Source organism: Diceros bicornis, chromosome 27 (assembly GCF_020826845.1).
Source record: "Diceros bicornis minor isolate mBicDic1 chromosome 27, mDicBic1.mat.cur, whole genome shotgun sequence".
Classification (NCBI taxonomy): domain Eukaryota; kingdom Metazoa; phylum Chordata; class Mammalia; order Perissodactyla; family Rhinocerotidae; genus Diceros; species Diceros bicornis.
In genome coordinates this window covers 30,318,211-30,334,963 of record NC_080766.1, presented here as the reverse complement: position 1 = coordinate 30,334,963, position 16,753 = coordinate 30,318,211, and the positions used below count along the sequence as shown (strand labels likewise).

General features: G+C 40.0%; 1 long non-coding RNA gene across 1 annotated transcript in view; it reads right to left on the bottom strand.

Annotated features, from left to right (window-relative positions):
* The window catches only part of LOC131392811 (uncharacterized), a 49,379-nt gene extending 34,183 nt beyond the window's left edge, over positions 1-15,196 (bottom strand). Inside the window, exons 1-2 of the long non-coding RNA XR_009215788.1 lie at positions 15,046-15,196; positions 12,423-12,599 (exon numbers count right to left, since the gene is read on the bottom strand). This is a non-coding gene — a long non-coding RNA (uncharacterized LOC131392811). The remainder of the gene's footprint in view (positions 1-12,422; positions 12,600-15,045) is intronic.
* Between the last annotated feature and the right edge of the window lie 1,557 nt (positions 15,197-16,753).

Sequence of the window (16,753 nt, the reverse complement as noted above, 5' to 3'; positions counted from 1 at the left end):
AGGAGAGAAAAAGTCCGTGTGAAGACAAAGGCGGAGATGGGAGTGATGCTGCCACAGCAGGGTCCACCGGAAGCTGGAAGAGGTGAGGAAGGCTCCTCCCCTAGAGCTTTTGAAGGGAGTGTGACCCTGAAGACACCTTGAGTTGGGACTTCTGGCCTCCAGAACTGTTAGAGAATAAATTTCTGTTAAGTCACCAATTTTTTGGTATTTGTGGCAGCCCTAGAAAACTAATACAACCCCATCCCACTCCTGAATCCTCAACCTGTTCTTCCACTTACTTCAGCCAAAATATAAAATAAAATAAAAGCTCAGGCAAATAGAAACTGGGGGGAAAAAGTATCACGTTCAGCCACAAACATCTGAGTGCTATCCGAGCACAATCCCAGGACTCAGCTGGTCTCTCTTGCACCACCATTTTGTTTACATGCCTCAAAGTTAAAGGCTGTATTTCTTAGGATGCTGCTTGCTAATATTAAAGACACCAGTTAGACAACTATGGTTATACTCAAAGCTAATAGATTTTTACTCCACCACTCATTTTACAACTCAATTCCCTCTACCTTGACTACCAACACACAAAACAAACCATTTGTAAGTTGAGAAGAGTTGAGCCATTGTTCTAGTTTATGTCTGAATTCTCAAAGCAAGGATTTTGTCTTTCTAGAGTCCTAGAACTCCTAACTCACTCAGCATTCTAACTAACACCAAGCCTCTATTTTCTGGTTCTTGTCTGGAGCAAAAACATATTTGAATTCCTTCCAACCTAAAAAACAAACAACAATAAGCGCGTTTCCCTCCACCATGTTCCCCCTTGGTTATCACTCTCTCCCAACCATTCTTAAGAGACAATCTTCTTAAAACAAAAATAATCTTCTGGAGCTGTGGTTAAAAGCATAGATTTTGGCTTTAGACAGACCTGAGTAAAATCCCAGCTCTGTAACTTAACATGCTATTCTCTCTGGGTCTTGCTTCTTCTTTAACTGTAAGATGAGAGTCACAGAGTTACAGCACAAGAATGCAATGAGACAAGACAGGTTGGGGACTGAGTGGGCAAAGGCCTTTAGGCGACAAATGGGGACTAGCAATGAGACTCTATGAAGCCCAGGAAAAGGGAAAGGAGAAAAGGATTTCGAGTCCAAGGAAGCACCTGAAGGACTCCTGGCCCTCTAGCGGGGCCAGCAAGTGATTGTGGCTGGGGCATCAGGAGTTGACAAAAGTTGTCTGAGCACCACTGCTACTAGCCCTACGTGTAGCTTTCATGGCTCTCACAGATCACAGCAGAAGCACCTGGAACCCTGGTTGGCAATATTGGAGACACAGCAGGTCCTCAGAGACAGTTTTCTTCCTGCATCCAAGAAGCAGAGCACACAGTGTCCGAGGGCAAGAGAGATAAATTTATGAATAGACGTCAAAGTATATTTGGGAATGAACCCAAGGTAGCACATGCAGGGTACTCAACAATAACATGAAGACTGCTCCATAAAGCAGCCCACATCCTGAGGTTTCCTGGATGGGAATGAGTGGGTTTGCAAACAAAGATTCCCCAGGAATTCTCAATGGCTACCTACAGTCCACAGATATTATATTTGTGTCATTGCACTCCCTATATGAGATTACTCTTCTAGTTTAGCAAAAGCAGTTTCAACGTCTCTTTATGTGGACTGGGACAGAAGGTCACCTTGGGCCAGATCTCAAGAGGGCCTTTTGAGTTTCATAGATGAATGTCAGGCACCACTGGAGCATATAATTTGCCCCGAGACTGGCAAGAAAGACCCCTAATTGTACTTGATGCATGTAACATGCATTCTTTTATATTAATTAAACTTGCAAATATAACACAGTGTTATTAAAAGATGTGTGTTTTTATATATATTCTTGGTATTTCTAGGTAGGCATAGGAAAGAAGAGATGGCCCTGGCAATATGTTACAAAATGAATCACCTGGGAGAAATTTTGAATGATAGCATGGATTATGGTTCTACCTGAGGACAGTTATTCTTGCTTACTTGCTTCATGGGAGTGTTATGAGGATTAAAATCAAAAGGAGATCAGAAAAAGGAAAACACAATCAAGATCTCACAAATTGAAGGTAACTCTATCGTTATAACTTTTAATTCAAAGTCATTTATATGGGAACTACATACTTGGGCTGCAAATTCTATGACCTGGCCCTCAGGTACACAGAAAATTTCTGATTAAAATTTTAATCACCAGCTTGTTACTTGTAGGAGGTTTCTCAACAGCAAAATAACAAATTGCGATGGCAGTTGGATTTGGCTGGTTCCCAGACTTTGCCATTCCAGTTCCTCTCCTGTAAAACATTTTCAACACACACACACACACACACACACACACACTTAACAAGTGTCCTGGGTATTCATCTGTTTTACTAGAGCAGCCCTAAACAGAATACCTTGGTAAGTCTTAGTATCTTTAAAACAAGAAAAGAGAAGACTTTTTGGCCTCTTCTTATAATCCCTTTGAAACAGATTTTTGCAAGTATTCTTTTATCTGTTTCTCAAGCCAGTACAAATCCTATTTTATCTTTTCTTTCAATATGTTTTCAAAAACTCAAAGCAAAAAAAAAAATCATGATTGGTGAGGAAAGACACCATGATGCGGCTGTTGCACATTGACCAGCCTATCAGAAATGACCACAGTGCTCCTGAAAGTAAGATTACAAAATCACAACCAGAAAATGACTTTTATAATCAGTCTCTAAAACTAACACCCAACATCAGGCACCTTTTGCTAAAGCTCCTGGGAATCTTCCTACATGCCGTAAATCTGCAGTTGCAGACCCTCCACCAGGAGCTAGATTTGTGTTCTGTTAGTGTTTTTGTTAGAGTGATAAAGAGCTAAGCAGGCAGTTTTAAATATTGTGTGGATGTCTAATGAAATCTGGTGAAAACAAGGGCAGCAGCAGGGAGGAGAATGGACAAGAGGATTTTACAGATTCTCCATCTACTGAAAGGTCTCTCTCTCCCAGGCTTCTTCCTCCAAATTTTTGCACACTTACTCTGAGCTCAATATTTGCCAGATACTGGGGGGCATATGGAAATGGAATAAGCCAGATTTCTGCACTTCAGGGAACTTACAATCTATTTGAAGGAGTAAGACTAGCACAGGAACAATTAGTTCACAAAACATGCCAGCATGCATAGTTAAGTGCTAAATTTGGTGAATTTTAAGTGCCTTAAAATATCATCAAAAGGAAGTTCAATGAGAACTTCTGGAGTGATCTGGAAAAGCTTCAAGATGAAGTGAGTGACTTAGGATGAGTCTTGAAAGATGTGAAGCCTATAGATATTTAGAAGACAAACGTAGGTATTCCCAGCTAAGGGAAACAGCGTGAAGGAAGCAAACAGTGATTCTCAAATTTTAGTGTACCCTAGTATTACTTTGGCAGTTTTTATGGAGATGATATATTAGACGGATAGATAGATAGATAATAGATGGATGGTTGGATGGATGGATGGATGGATGGATGGATGGATGGATGGATGGATGGATAGGTAGATTTCCCTGGAATCCATTACTAGAGATTTTAATTCAGAAAATCTTCAGGGGAGTTGTAGAAATCTGAATTTCCAACAAGTTGTCTCCCACATATCCAAAGGAAGAGGTGGTCCATAAGACACACTTTAAAAAACACTAGCCTAAAAGCAAGACTGACAGCTCCCATTTTCCTTTACAACAAGAAATGCAAAGAGACATTGTGACTGGTGATAGGCTTGCCCCAAGATAATTTTATTAATATGCTGCCTTTACATTTTTTAAATATTGTCATAATTATAATTTTATTTCAGATAGTAAGGTGGTAACTATTTTATTTCCATTTCAAATTTAGGATACCAAGGTGCAAAAATGTTCTGTGATTTAACCAAGATTACTGCTAATTAGTGGCAATTTAATCCAGGTCTCCTGACAACTAGACAAACACTCATTCCACTAGACATGACTGACTTGCAATAATTTCCTTGCCCTAAAATGGAAATTGTTATTTTGGCATCCATTAAACCAAAGAAATATATAGACATACAGATGACCTTATGTTTAAGCACAGAATGCTCACTTGCCTTTCCCAAAACTCATCCCATATATCTTCTTTCTGTTATATATTCATTTATTCCTTCATTCATTTCACAAAGTTACAGAGCTACTGCTGTGTGCCTGACCTGATTCTAAGTTCTGGAGATAGAAATGGTCTCTCCCCTCATGGAGACTTCAGCAAACAGATAATTACAGTTCTGGTTACAATTCCACCAAGTGGGGAAATACAGGGTGTGACAGGGAGTAAACAAAAGCAGTTCAGAAAAGTCCTACCAGGCAAGTCACCTTTAGTTAAGTTAAGATGTGAAAGGTGACCAGTAGTTAGGTGAACAATGGGAACATCTATGTTCAAGCAAAACAACATATCATCTTCAGGAAAATGAACAAAGACTCGATGACTACAGCAGGTGAACAAAGGAGAGAAGACCATTTGATGAAGGTGGACAATTGGCGGAAGCAGGACTACTGGGCATCCCACATACCAAGTATCGTAGAGGGTATCCATTCGAGGCTCCATGGGAAGTGGGTCTAGGTAGGTAGAGGGTTCTCATAAGTTATGGCAAGGACTTGTTCTTTTTCATAAGAGTAATGAGAAGCTACTGAAGGTCTTGAGTCAAGAAATGACGTGAACAGAGCTAGGTTTTGAAAAAAAATCATTCTACTTCAGCATGGTCTCCTTTACAGAAGAGGGAGGTGAAAACGTTTACCAGGAGTCCAAATATGAGGCCATTGCAGTAATCTAGGAGAGAATCAATGGTAGCATGGAATAGGATTGTGTCAGTGGAGAGAAAGACAAGTAGATGGACAACAGAGACATCTAGAAGGCAGAGCCAACAACCCAGTGGTGTTTGGATGTGGGATGAAGAAGAGGAAATGATCAAGGGTGACACTCAATTGTCTGACAAATGGAAGGATGTAATTCCCATTCCCTGAGACAGGAATAACTAGAACAAGAGTAGTTTTTGAAGGAGAAGAAGAGGAGGGAAGATAATCAATCAAGTTTGGACTGGGTTAAATTTCGGTTGCCTGGAAACATTCTAAATGGAGTTGTTAAGCAGAAAATTGGATATGGTAGTTGGGACTCCAGAAAGAGGTCTGGACTAGAGATGAAGTTTCAGGAGCCATAAGCGTGAGAGTGAATAAGACTCTGGAGGAAAGCATACGGAGTGAGAGGAGAAGAGAGCTTAGGCAACCCAATAGCTCAAGGTTATGCAGAGATGAGTGGCAGCCAAAGACGAAGGGAAACCATGAGACAGGAGGAGAAAATCAAGGTCAATGTGGTGTCATGGAAGATGACAACAACACGGTCACATTAATGACAGTCTTTTTAAATCATCATTAAAACATCTAAAATTTCTGTACTTTTGGTAAAACAGAACCTGATATGGCAGGACAGAAAGAATACCCACTCACTAGTGGGATTTCTTTTTGCAGTCTAACCATGACATTCTGATCTCCTTATTTTTTAACTACGGGCAAAATGTACAAGGTTAATTGCAAGACACTGAAAGCAAACATAACTCCCTATCTAAAAAATTAGAGGATTGCAAATAACCCTTCCTTACTCCAAAGCTGACTATTGAGTTTGATCATCATTGACGTCCTTTGTTTTTCCACTTGCTAACTTTCGGTAATTTCGTTCAAGAAAGTAAATTGCACCACTATATGATTCCAATGTGATTATTTTCCTCCTTGGAACTAGTTCTGGCTAAAATTTCAGTGAAAGGGAAAAGTGAAACTGCTTGAATTAAATTTTTTTTAAATTATCTCTCGTTTTTGTTTTTTCATATGAATTCCAGGGTGGAGATTTGTCTCCTTGTCAAGGTGATGCCCTGCTATTGGATGTGAGGACAATTTGGCTGTGATGTTCCTCACTCTGTTTGCCACCAGGGTGATTTTCATGATCTATATGACTGATCCTTTTTTCCTCTCCATGTGTATTTTAACAGAAATAGTGGGATTAAATGGACAACATTTCCAGAAAGAGGACAGATCTTCTAAGAAGCGTAAATGAGGAACTAAACCTCCAGACAGCTCCTACATTTTGCACCTGTTGACAGAGGAGCCTCTGCCCAAAGATGAGGTATAGTGGAATAGTCTCCTCCTTCTGTTCAGTCGCAGTCATAGGTTTGAATTCAAAATCTCAAAATGCTAGGATTTCTGCATAGTGTTTTCCTAGTGTACTCAAGCGCTCTACTCCATATTGCCATAGAACTTTGTTAGGCAACACTGTGTTCTTAGCATCTTGTTTCAAATGTTCTCTCACTCACTCTTAGTCACGTCAATACAGCAAGCACTTAATGAGCATCCTCTGGGTACAAAGCACAGGGTAGAGTGTTGTGGATGATACAAAGATATAGAAGGATGGAAGGGCAGGGCGAGGCCCCCAGGAAGATGTGTAAACACTCTGAGCTTTAGAATCAAACCGTTAATGTCTTTTGACCTTCCAAAACTCCAGAAAAATGGTAAGAACCATTGCTAGCGTATAGAAAACCCTGGCCATGATCCCAAATCCACATAAGGCTGAAAATTACTCCAAAATGAGCGCAATGGGAGTAGAGTGGAGAGGAGACACTGATGCTTAAAATACACCAAGGCATAAGCTAAAAATAAAATAGCTCACATTTATTGAATGTTCATTATGTACTAGCAACTATGCTAAGTGCTTTATATGAATAATCTCATTTTAATCCTCACAAGCAATCCTATGAGTATGTATTATTATTTTTACCCCATTTTATAAATGAGGAAGCCAAAGTTCAAGGAGATTAAATAAATTATGCAAAGTCACTAAGTTGGTAAATGGCAGAGCCTGGAATTAAACTCAGAGCCTGGGTTCTGAGCCACTACACGTAAGAACTGTCTTCCTGGTCTACCTCTCTCTCCAGCAACCTCACTCTCAGCCCCATCCTAGTCCCCAGGGCCCACTTATCCATCAGGTATGGCAGACATAGTGCCTGGGGCCCACAAAACTTTTAGGGGCTTACAAAAATTTTTTAATTTTATTTTTGTAAACCAAAAGAAAAATATGAATATAATAATAAATATATAATAATGAATCCAGCCTGGATTGTATTCCTTTTTATACCAACACAATCATTATATACATATATATATATTTTTTTTTTTTATTTTTATTTTTAATAGAGGAAGGGGCCTTCCAAGGCAAAAATGTCACAGGCCCAGGAAAGTCAAAATGCAGTGGACACCATCTGCTTGACAGTAGGAACTGCATGGTCTCCCTTTCTATGCCCTTCCAGGCTGCAAATTACACTTGGGTTAATTTTTCCCCTTCAATGTAATAAAATAATAATAAGCAACATTTACATAGTTTCTACCATGTGCAAGACATGGTTTTAAGAGCTTTATATACATTCGTCACAAAACCTGGTGAAGGAGATGCTATTATTAGCTCCACTTAGGACAGAACATTTGATGTTCCTTTGAATCACATCTCACCCACATAAAAATACCAACGCTTCCTTTGAGATGTGTCCCCAACCCTAGAATCCTCCCAAATTATGCATTCATGCAATCATTCATGTGTTCCTTTAGCATGCCTATTTTAAGAAAGATCCTCTACTAGACTCTGGAAATATAATGAGAAGGGGAAAAAAGTGTCTCTATGTACAAGTTGCTAACAATCTGCTGCTAAACTCAGGAAGAGTATTTAAAACACACCTCCTGTCAATTCAGCTACTTGGATCCTTAAAAAAAAAACTATGTTATCTGTGAGATATTTGGGACTTAGTTTTAGTTTTCTGGCCTTTGTTTGGTGGTCTTTAAATGTTTGTGTGTTTATTTGTTTGAGAAGGTGTGAGGGATTGGGCAGGAATTTATTTCACTTTTGCCAGTGCATAAATAGAGCATAAATAGCTCTCTTCCAGAAGTTTCTACACTGTTGTTAAAAAACAAAATTCAACCAAGTAAATTTGAAGATGTAATTGGCTGTATTAAGTGATTCATAAATAGGGCAGCATCCCATCTAGCAGATAGAAGCGCTCTCTGTACAAAATGGAAGATTTTTATAGGGAGAAGAGTGGAGCAAAGAAGCTGTTAGCAAAAGAAAAGAAAGGATTATATTTAGGTCAGGTCTTCTCCTCTTGGGGGAAGGAAGAGGCAGGAGTCTTTATCACACAATTTGCCTCTTCTTCTGGGGGATAGAGAGGGCCCAAGTGACAGATTACCTTACTAGTGCTTGACTAGAAAAGGCTAGAAAATTCCAGACTGATTGATTATGATGACATTTCTGGGAGAAGTTGAAACTGCAATTAGATCAGGTTTTGGTATCACGGGCTTTAGCATAGTGACGCCATTTTGGCCCTGTGGTTTTGTTTTTACCTCTGTTTAATAGACAGTTAATAAGAACTCTAGAGGATTAACTTAAATACAATTCTCTGTTAAACTTTTTAGATGGAACTCATAAATGTGATAATACAAACATAGCATTATTTGAACCTTTTGAAAGATGTAAAAACCACCCAGATTTCTGTCATGAAGGTGGTCCCTCTGTCACTGTTGGCATTCAGGATTAAATCAGTTTGAATGTTCCACTGTTTTTACTTTTCAAGCATGGAACAACGGCACACTCTGCCTGATATCATTGAGATAACTAGAGGATGACTAGCCATATGTTGACAAAGGGAGAGATTCATTATTGTGATTAAATAAAGCAACCACGCTGATTTTTAAATTCCAACCACTTCTCTCCCACCTCACGGTTCACTGCTATTAGAACTTTCTTTCACAGATATGAATACACGGCCATAAATCTAATTTCTTTCTGAAACTCTTTTTACTTTGCTGTTGAAACCTCGAAGCTCATCTTTGGGTAAATCAAGAAGCTCAATAAGTGGATTCTTCATTATTATTATTAATATCAAGAATTCCGACCTGATTTCCATTTGCACCAGCTTTTACAATCATTTTCATTTTGTCTCTAGTTAAAGACTACTTGACTAAATGAGAGTGGACTCTTTTTCCATAACAATACTTATTTAAAATGTTTCAATATTGTTTGCAGGAAAATTTTACCTTCCCAACTGACTAATTATCATATTTAACAAAGCCTTTCTTTTGAGGAGAGTGAAAGAGCAAAGCAATTGCCCTCATTTGCATGCATACTTCAACTAGCACAGGGAATGTGACCTTCATGTAGGCACTGAATAATGTTCTAAGCTTCATCCATCCTGCCTGCTAATCACCCCAGCAACAACACGGTTCTGTGTTGGGCAACTGAATTGTTTTTGTAAACAAAAAGTAAATTGTCTATTAACTTGTCTATGTAGTTTCTTGTAACAGAGGACAGCATAAGGAAAGGTCATTGAATGACACAGACCGGGTTCCAGCTAAGTGTTATTGGTGGAGAGGGGATAGATTCTACTGACAAGAAAAACTACTAAAGCTTTCTTTCTTTCTTTGTGCTTTATTTGGAAAATAAGGGCCTATAATGACACAGTTAAAACTCTCTACCAAAAGGAAAGGAAGAGCCTGCTAGATACATTTTTATTAAATTAAAAGGAAAAGTAGATCTACACTGCTGGCACTACCATCAAAAAAATTGAAAAGACATCCAGATTATAATGCACAAATTTATACCTATTATCACTAGTCCAGATGGCGTATGTTAAACTTTCTAAGGAGCCCCTAAAAGAAACAGAAAAGAGATTTGAAATTTCTTATAATTGAAAGAAACCCTTTTGCATGCTTCTAAGGCAGAGGGTAAGCTACTCTCAAGAAATGAACCTTGATGGGGAGGGGGTAGTAAGGGTGAGGAGATTCTTGTCCCTTGAACTCGGAAGGCATGTGTCTTGCAGCAGCTGCTGTGAAATAAATATTCTGGATCTATAACAGTTCTATCCCTGGTGACCATTTGCGTGGTAAACTTATGAAAGCACAGTTTTAGAATCTCTTATTGACGTGGATTAGAAGGAAAATGATAATTCGCGGTTCTTGCCTGCCCAGAGGTTTACATTCTCTACTCCAGAAGGGACAATTTTATATCATCAGCAAATATAGAATGAGGAGCCACTTAAAATTCGGGTTTCATTAATCGCCATAGGCATTTACTTTTCTATTCCAGTTCTTTGCAAACTCCAGTGTATGCACACACATTAAAAACATATATCTCTATACCCATATATTCATGTAGATATTGATATAGGATATACATATACATTTTTATCCTGTGGATGACGGACTGAACTAATTGGAGCCCTGTTCTAATGAACCCGAAGTCAGAACTTCGGCTCTGCTCCATGTGATTTATAATAAGTATTTGGTCTTTGTCCCCATTTCTGACACAGAGCTCCTAAAATCCTTGGAATTTCCTAAATGATGAAAGAGATAAATATGTCTTTTTCGTGTTAACGAGGTGACTTTTGGAATGTCCCTAGACACCCAAAGGATGGGGCTGGTTGCCAGGGGAGCCAACCACGTGATTAGAGGATTAGAACTTTTATCTTCACTCCTCTGACTTCCTGAGCAGGGAGATGTGCTGGAGGTTGAATCAAGAGCCAATGGCCAAAGATTTAATCAATCATGTCTATGTAATGAAGGCTCTATAAGGACAGGGTTTGGAGAGCTTCCAAGTTAGTGAACATGTGGAGATTCGGGGAGAGTGGCGTGCCTGGAGAGAACATGGAAGCCACAAGCCCCTTCCCACATACTTTGCATCTCTTCCATCTGAATGTTCCTGAGTTATATCCTTTTACAACAAACCGGTAATCTAGTAAGTAAAATGTTTCTCCGAGTTCCGTGAGCCACTCTAGAAAATTAATTGAACCCAAGGAGGGGGTTGTGGGAACCTCCAATCTATAGCCAGTTTGTCACAAGCACAGGTGACAACCTGGACTTGTGACTGGTGTCTGAAGTCGGGGAGGGGGCAGTCTTGTAGGACTGAGCCCTTAACCTGTGGGAACTGACTCTATCTCTAGGTAGATAGTATCAGAGTTGAGCTGAATTGTAGGACACCCAGCTGGTGTCTGAGAATTGCTTCTTCTTGGTGTGGAGAGACTGCCACACAGACACACACACACACAGAGACACACACACACAGACACACACACACACACACACACTGGAATTGGTCTCAGAACACCTTTTTACACCTTCATCTCTTGTTAGCCAAGTACTAAAGGCAGACAGTAAGTCCCAAGATGAAGCAGGCAAGAATCTACCAGTAAAATGGTACAAATTGTCCATATGACTGATAGAAAAAGATCCTATCACAAAACCTGCTAAAGATGAGTTAAAAGGTCTGTTTGAACAGATAACATTTTCATTTGCAAGCATGTCTACCCAGGGCATACAGTGTGACTTAGATAACTAACCTGCAGTTTTGCTAACTAAAGAACAACCAGAAGAAAATGTGCTGGGTGTGGGTCTTAAAGAAGGATAAAAAGCATTCTTGCAGTCTTTCTTGTGTCATCTCCCTCTGGGGTTAAATTTTTAGATTAGAAAGTCCTCAGCTCAGGAGGGTCAAAGAGGCCAAACCGGAAAAGAGGACAGACCAGGCTGGACCCTCTCTGGGCTTTAAGGGATGAGGTCCCTTAAGAGGACGGTTTGTGCCTGTGCATGATATGATCACATTTCCTAAGGAGGAGAGCGAGAGGAATCTGGGGGAAGAAATCTTAGGGACAAAGAGTGTCCTTTAGATCAAATTTCTCTAGAACCCTAGAATACTACAGGATTAGGTGAGTGTCCAGCAGAGGAAGCAAGGGAAAGCCAGCTATGTCTGGGATGGTACCACTAACAACATCTTAGTGAACAAGTAGATAGATATGAGCCTCACCCTGGAAGTCTCTGGACATCACAGGGGATTGCATTACCTTCACTGAGGTCTTCAGAGATGAAGAGCTATGAAAATTTGAGAGCTGAACACTGCAGGCCAAAGTAGGTAAGCAAGAGAAGTTCTTACAGAAGGCCCACCAGATCAAGAAGAGCTTCCAGGATAGCAGGGACCTGATGCCAAGGAGCAGCAGTCTGTATTCAAAGACCCAGTTGTGGTAAAGAAGGCATCACTCTTCCTGGCAACACTCTATACAACAGTCTGTTAATAAAACCAGCCCTCCAGTGTTTACAGAGCCCATAGTAATTTATAGGAACTCAAAAAATCTAGTAAGGATCTTAATAGCTACAGAGAAAGCAGAATATTATTTAGGAACTTGCTGCGTCCAGAATGACCTCAAATAGTTGAACTTCTGAGAGGCAGATATTTTAACCTCCCTGTCGTCCTGAACAAGGAACTAATAACATCAATTACAAAGGCTCTTGCCCAGTCTGAGCCAACACATCAAAGCTGAGAGATTTGCCTTCGCATTCGTTCTGCTTGGGTCTACAAATTAAGAAGGTCATTAGCAGATTGTTACCATCCACTGAGGAGTTCTTCACCACCTGTCACATGAGCACCTTCATCCACAAGCTGTATTGAGTCAATGCCAGGGCAACAGGTTAGATAAAACTGGCTGAGGTGATAATGACCAGAGCAAATCCATGAACGCACCAGCATGTTGTCCCACCAACCTCAACAGTGAGCCGATTGTGGCCTGTGAAGAAAGGAAGCAAAGAGGAGTGAGTGGTGGATGAGATTCTAACATTACAAAACAAAACAGCAGGAGCAGCCGCCTTGGAAATCGAACTCCAGTTCTGACGTTAGAAGACCTAGCCATAAAATTTGGGGAGTTGTCCTTCCATCATGAAAGAGAAATCCAAATAATTGAATAAGGCAACTGAAGAAAGCAATTAAATGTGATGCTCCGGGATAGACATCAAGGCCGTTAATAGCAATTAATGCCTTTTGTTCGTGGTGTTACGTACGGGGTATTGTAATTTCTATATAGTAAAATGATCTATTTTTCACTTCATTAATCAGAAAACACGATCATTGTGATCAAAAAAAGTGGCCTCATTTTACTTTCCAACCAAGATTTAACTGCATGTGCTTACAATGAGGTCTCATTTTCTGAAGACTTTATCGCAGTTAAAAGACACACCACAGCCCATTAGTCTGTAGACTGTACATTATTATAATAAATACTTAAAACCACTTATCAAAATAAAGACCCAAAACACACTCTGCCATGCAGTGGGCCTGATTGTTTAATCAGAGTCTCTCACTTGCTAATTGGAAGTATTCAGGACTCCAAATGATTCGTCTTATCGTTGGTGGGAATTAAAAAGGTTTTACACTGGAGATGCTTTAGCTCTTCTCTCAACTAGGTCACCCTCATTATACTAGCTTTGAAGCTTCTGTTACATTTTCCTTCTTATTTGTCAGTGTGAGAAAGGGTTTTCAGAGACAATGACACTGGCCCTTGCAGCCAATGACCTACCAAGTGGCGACTCCATATGAAGGCCACTGTAGACGTAGCCACTTGCCGAGGGGAAAGAAAATCAATTTATTCCAGAAGATTATTAAAGCCATTTGATTGTTTTTATTTTACAACCTACCAAATTCATGCCTGAAAAGCAGGCTGGCTTATTTTATCTGCTTACACACTTATTTATAAGGATGTATTAAAGAAATATCAGACACATTAGAAGAACTGTCTGCAGATGTGTTTGCTTTTTCAAAAAAAAAAGTTTTGCTGAAATGGTAATGAGGTTGGAGAAATATCATTACACCCAGAGTACCAGACCTTGCTTTCTGCACAGGATCTTTCTCTGAGTCTCACAAAGCAACAGCAGCAAACAATGAATAGATCAAGGGCTGACGGAGAGAGGAGGAAATGGACAGGGAGACCTGGGAGGGGACAGCAGCACAAAGGAGGCCAGTGAGCAGCAGTCCACTTGAGGAAAATATTCATTTCTTCTGAGGGCAAAGGGGTGGCACTGTGAACATCAGCAGCATCAAATGGCCCAGTGAGTTTCTATAAACCAGGTGATAGAAGAGTGTACCTACCCCTCATGTACCTACAGCTCCTTCTCCTGCCTTGGGCTGCCACTTCTCTGAATGACCCATGAAGACCACTGGTTGATAAATGCAGGGATGAATGTTTTAAAGCTAACCCTTTACTTTCAATAAACATTCTGTTTGAAACTCCAAAGAAAATCAGCTTCAAACCTCCCAGAACCCACCATCTGCCCAGTCCTGTGCATGAGGGCAAAGGTAGCCCACTCTGTGGGCTGAGATAATTACTTCTTAATGCTCAGCTAATTAGAACAATTGTCTCATTATCAATTGAGCTTCTTTCATGTAGCCCAAATGAACTGACTCTGAAGATTCATCTCAGAAACCAGGCCAAGCCAGGAAAACCCACAAATCACTCATCAACACTCCCATTTTTAGAAATGTTGATGAATGAAAGACAAAGTCCTGAATTTTACTATAGACACAGCATAAACTCATAAAGCCAAAGGAACGTAGTAAATAAAGAAAAACTCAACGGAAAAAAAAGCTAGACTTTGGCAGCATCTCTGTTCTCGTATGTCAGCATGAGATATATGTATATATTCCTTCTTGCTGACTGATGTGAGGCTGCTCCATTCCTAGCCACCTCCCCTGCAATTGCCTATTGATGGACACCTCCTGCTCATACATCCACATTGAGCACTGTGGTTACAAAAGGGGCAGCAGCTGTCACTGCAGAGTCAAAATGGAGTTAGAGCTTGCCAAGAGACCACTGCCTATGGTCATGAGAAATGCATAGCCTTCTATCCTTTTGTCTCTATCCCCTGACTACTCTGTCTGTAGTTCTGCCTTGGTCTTATGTGTTAGGTTTGACTACAGGGTTGTTGTCATGATGCCACATCTGTTGTGTCTAAAGAGACCCAGGAGAGAGAGGACATTCCTGCATCGAACACCGATCCAATGGAATTAGGACTTTCTCTCAGCCCCTCTCTTCCTTTCCCCTCAAAATTGTCCTGCCCTTCATTCTTCTCAGCCAGAGACTGATTCCTCTATTTTTATTGCTTATAATTTGTTTGCCCCCCAAATCCGCCTATATGTCCTCAGATAGGTGGTACACACTCCCCACACCATGGTTGACTCACCTTTTCGTACTAACCAGACTTCACTAGGTGTGAATTCTCTCTGTTGCCACAACATGTTTATACAGCTCTGTAAAAAAATCTCTATCAGTGTACTTGAGAAGTCTTTTTCCTATATTCCTCCTCTGTGAAGCTGCACGCATCTTGAAGACAGAGGTTCTGGAATGATAACATAGTACAGTGCCTGGATCACTGCAGGTGCATAATTGCTTCTATTGAAGGAATAAATAAATTTCAAAATATGAAATGTGGGAATCTGATTGTTCTGTCTTCCCTCATTTAGATGTCTTTCCTGCTCCTAGTGACCAGCCACCAGGCAGTGATCTGAGAGCACGACTATGTTGATCGCCTCCATCATTCTCAACTTCTTTCAATTCATCCGTTTTTTCATTCATAGAACTATGGAAACTCGGCTTTAGGCATGTCCATAAAGATCGTTTCAACCAACGAGTACCTTCCATGGTTAAACTCTCCTCTTTCAAAGTAAAGAAAAGAAAGACTACATGATTGCTTTCTTCTTCAAGAAAGTGCAAAAATTTGGGCATTTGGGAAAATTTTAGGAGTGGAGGTGAAACTGGAGAGATGGAGGTTGCTCATATAGGTCTGGCTCTGAAGCCAGAATGTTTGCATTCAAACCCAGCTTCAGCACTAATGATCGGCGTAACCTTGGGTAAGCTATGCAATTTCAGTTTTCTCATTGCTAAGATGAGACGAGAATAGACTGGACCTGACGGGGGTCTTATGGAGTCCAGTGAGACAAAGTGTGTAAAGGACTGGCAAGTGCCTAGCTCCCACTTTGTAAGAGCTATGCAAGCACTCAACACCGGTTCTTATTACTGTTGTTATTAAGCTGAATCAACATTCCTCACGTCACTAAGAGAAGGCCATCCAAAGAGACACAAAGGGGTAGAAACGCAAGTTTATTCTTCCATCTTGCCATACAAGCATGCACACCCATTCTCTACTCCACTCTCTACAGAAAAACTTCCAAACTTCCTTTGTATGATGTGAATGCATCATAAACTGCAAGAGACACTGGTGTTACCTCACCTCAAGCATAGGTTTAACCTCTGTTGTTTAAGTTCTAGCTGTATCTCTGGGTCTCACAGTCCATTATTCTTCCCCATCCCCTAATAATAGCTAATAATAATAGCTAACATTTATTGCATGCTTATAATGCACTTTACAAGCTTTTAACTTATTTAATCCTCAAAAAAACTCATTAGAAAGGCACAATTATTGTATTATCAGATTATTAACCTATTTTTCAAATTAAACAAAGGGAGGTTAAGTAACTTGCCCAAAATCACACTATAAATTATTTATAGTTAAAAGATGCAGCAAAATACAAAAACACAGGGTGAAAGATGCATTAAAATAAAACTATTTTTAAACTGTGGCAAACTGCCAGCTGCCCCAGGTAGCTTGTCTTTCAGAAAAATTACTGAATTATACTGAAATATGGAGAAAGCCTTACCAAAACTTCTAGAAAAGATCATAGAGATTCCTAAGGTAGAAAAATTTGAGACTTTCTGCAATTAAACTTGAGCAAGTTTGGATAAAATTCTGCAAAGGACGGAAAGAAGCGAAAAAAAAGAAAGAAGGAAGGAAGGGGTGAGACAGAGGAGAGAATGCAGGTGGGGAAGAGAAATCACCTTTATTAAACTCCTCACTGTGTACAGGCATTGTCTCAGGGACATGTTGTTTGTGT